Raw genomic sequence first — 2,600 nt, 5'->3', positions numbered from 1 at the left:
AGGTGTAATTGAAGTACATTAAACTGCATATATTTAAAGTATACAATTCACTCAGTTTTGACATGAACACACCTGTGAAACCATCACCACAGTTAAGATAACAAACGTTTCCATCATCCCCCTAAAGTTTCTTTGTACCCCTTTGTAATCCATTCCTCCTCCACCTTCATCCCCAGACTTCTAGTGGTCTGCTTTCTGTCACTGCATGCTAGTTTGCATTTTCTATAATTTTATATTAATGGACTCATGCAGTATGTACTTATTTTGGCCTGGTTTCTTTCACTCAGCATAATGATTTTGAGATTCATCCATGTTGATGAATATACCAATAATTTGTTCTTTTTAATTGATGAGTAATATTATGTTATATAGATTTACCACAATTTGTTTTTCCATTTATCAAATGAGGAACATTTGGGTAGTTTCCAGTTTGGAGTTATTATAAGTAAATCTGCTATGAATATTTGTATACAAGTCATTGTATGGACATAGGCTTACATTTCTCTTGGGTAAATACCTAGAAGTAGAACACCTAGGTCACGTAGTAAGTTTACCTTTTTAAGAAATTTCCAAACTGTTTTCCAAATTGGTTGTACTGTTTTACATTCCCACTAGCACTGTGTGAGAGTTCCAGCTTCTCCCCATCCTCATGAACACTTGCTATGGTCAATATCTTAAATTTTAGCCTTTCTGCTGGATGAGTAGTGGTTTTAGTTTGTGATTCCTTGATGACTAAAGATATTAAATATTTTTAATGTGTTTATTTGCCATTCACATATGTTTTTTTGTGAAGTGTCTCTTCAAATCCTTTGCTCGTTATTTAAAATTGGGCTGTTTGTCTTCTTATTGTTGACTTGTAAGTGTTCTTTATAAATTTTGGATACAATTCCTTTATCTGATTTATGTATTGTGAATATTTTCTCCCAATCTGTGACTTTCTTTTTCATTTTCTTAATGGTGTCTTTTGAAGAGCAAAATTTTACAACTTTGATTAAGTCCAATTTATTAATTTTTATTGTGTGGTTTGTGTCTTGGTGCTCTAAGAAGCTTTTGCCTACCCCAAGATCATAAAGATTTTCTCCTATTATTTTTCTTCTAAGGTTTTATATTTTAGATTTTATGTTTAGATATATGATCCATTTCAACTTAATTTTTGTGTCTAAGGTGAGGTAATAATAGAGGTTCAGTTTTGCACTAGGATATCCAGTTTTTCCAGTACTATTTGTTAAAAGAGTATATTTTCCCTATTGAATTACTTTGGTACATTTGTAAATATATATATATATATATATGTATATATATAATTTATATATGTTGAATTTATATATATATTATATTTTTACATATGTATATGTGTATATATATATATGCTATTCTGTTCCACTGATCTATCTATTCTTACACCAATACCACACTGTCTAGATTAGTATAGTTTTATAGTAAGACATTTTAATTTAGAGAGGAAAAAATCATCAAATCATCCATAATTTAAGGAGGAGATAGAGTTTTGTTCTTTAAGACACCATACACACACACACACGCACACGCACACACACACAGATTTCTCTACCCTCCATCCTTGCAACAGAGTTACGTCACAATTATTGTTTAAATTGATACTGATCTTTTTTTTTTTCTTTTTTGGCTGGGCCACGCAGCTTGCGGGATCCTAGTTTGCCGACCAGGGATCGAACCCACACCCTTGGCAGTGAAAGCTCAGAGTCCTAACCACTGGACCGCCAGGGGATTCCCTGACACTCATCATTTACATTATTATGACTATGTTAATATCTTTCATTGCTGAGCCAAGTAGTATACTATGATTATATTTTCTTTCTTCTACATGCTTTTTTCTCCCTAGAGTGAATTGGTCCTTTTAAAAAAAAAAATTGTGGGCTTACTATTTGGGTATTATCAATATTCTTTTAATTATACTCTCCCAAGAATATTGTTTTTTACCGTGGTCAAAGATATCGTATTCTATCAGTTCCGTTTTTTAAATAGAGACATCTGTCCTACAGGTCTCCATCTTCTTGCTCCAATTTAGAGTCATTGCCTTCTAGGCCGGCTACACAGTTTTGTTTTGTTCTGTTTTGATTTGGCTGCGCTGCATCTTAGTTGTGGCACACAGGATCTTCGTTGTGGCATGTGAGATCTTTAGTTGCAGCATGTGCGATCTCGTTCCCTGACCGGGGATCGAACCCGGGCCCCCTGCATTGGGAGCTTGGAGTCTTATCCACTAGACCACCAGGGAAGTCCCCTGCTACACAGTTCTCATCTTACTGCCTCCTTTCATTCCCCTTCTATGATGAATCTCCTATTTCCTGGGTTGCAAATGTTCCTGTTTCTTGGAGCACTTCTTCCAATCACTTCCTTAGAAACGGTGCATAGGAGTTAAGTTTTCTAAGAACTTGCATGTCTGAAAATTTATTTATTCTACCCTAAATCCTGATTAACAGTTTTGCTGAACATAAAATTATTTTTAGAAAGAATTTCCCCTTAGAATTTGGAAAACATTTTCCCATTATTATTTTTTTTGGCCATTTAAAAAAATTTATTGGGGTATAGTTGATTTACAATGTCGTGTTAGTTTCAGGTAT

At 34.0% G+C, this 2,600-nt stretch overlaps 1 non-coding gene across 1 annotated transcript; it reads right to left on the bottom strand.

The window, feature by feature from the left end:
- Positions 1-2,181: 2,181 nt before the first annotated feature.
- TRNAW-CCA (transfer RNA tryptophan (anticodon CCA)) lies at positions 2,182-2,254 on the bottom strand. Its single transcript has one exon. It is a non-coding gene; the product is annotated as a tRNA-Trp (tRNA).
- Between the last annotated feature and the right edge of the window lie 346 nt (positions 2,255-2,600).

Source organism: Pseudorca crassidens, chromosome X, assembly GCF_039906515.1.
Source record: "Pseudorca crassidens isolate mPseCra1 chromosome X, mPseCra1.hap1, whole genome shotgun sequence".
Taxonomy (NCBI): domain Eukaryota; kingdom Metazoa; phylum Chordata; class Mammalia; order Artiodactyla; family Delphinidae; genus Pseudorca; species Pseudorca crassidens.
Note: the sequence above shows the minus strand (reverse complement) of the source record. Positions and strands in the feature narration are given on the sequence as shown.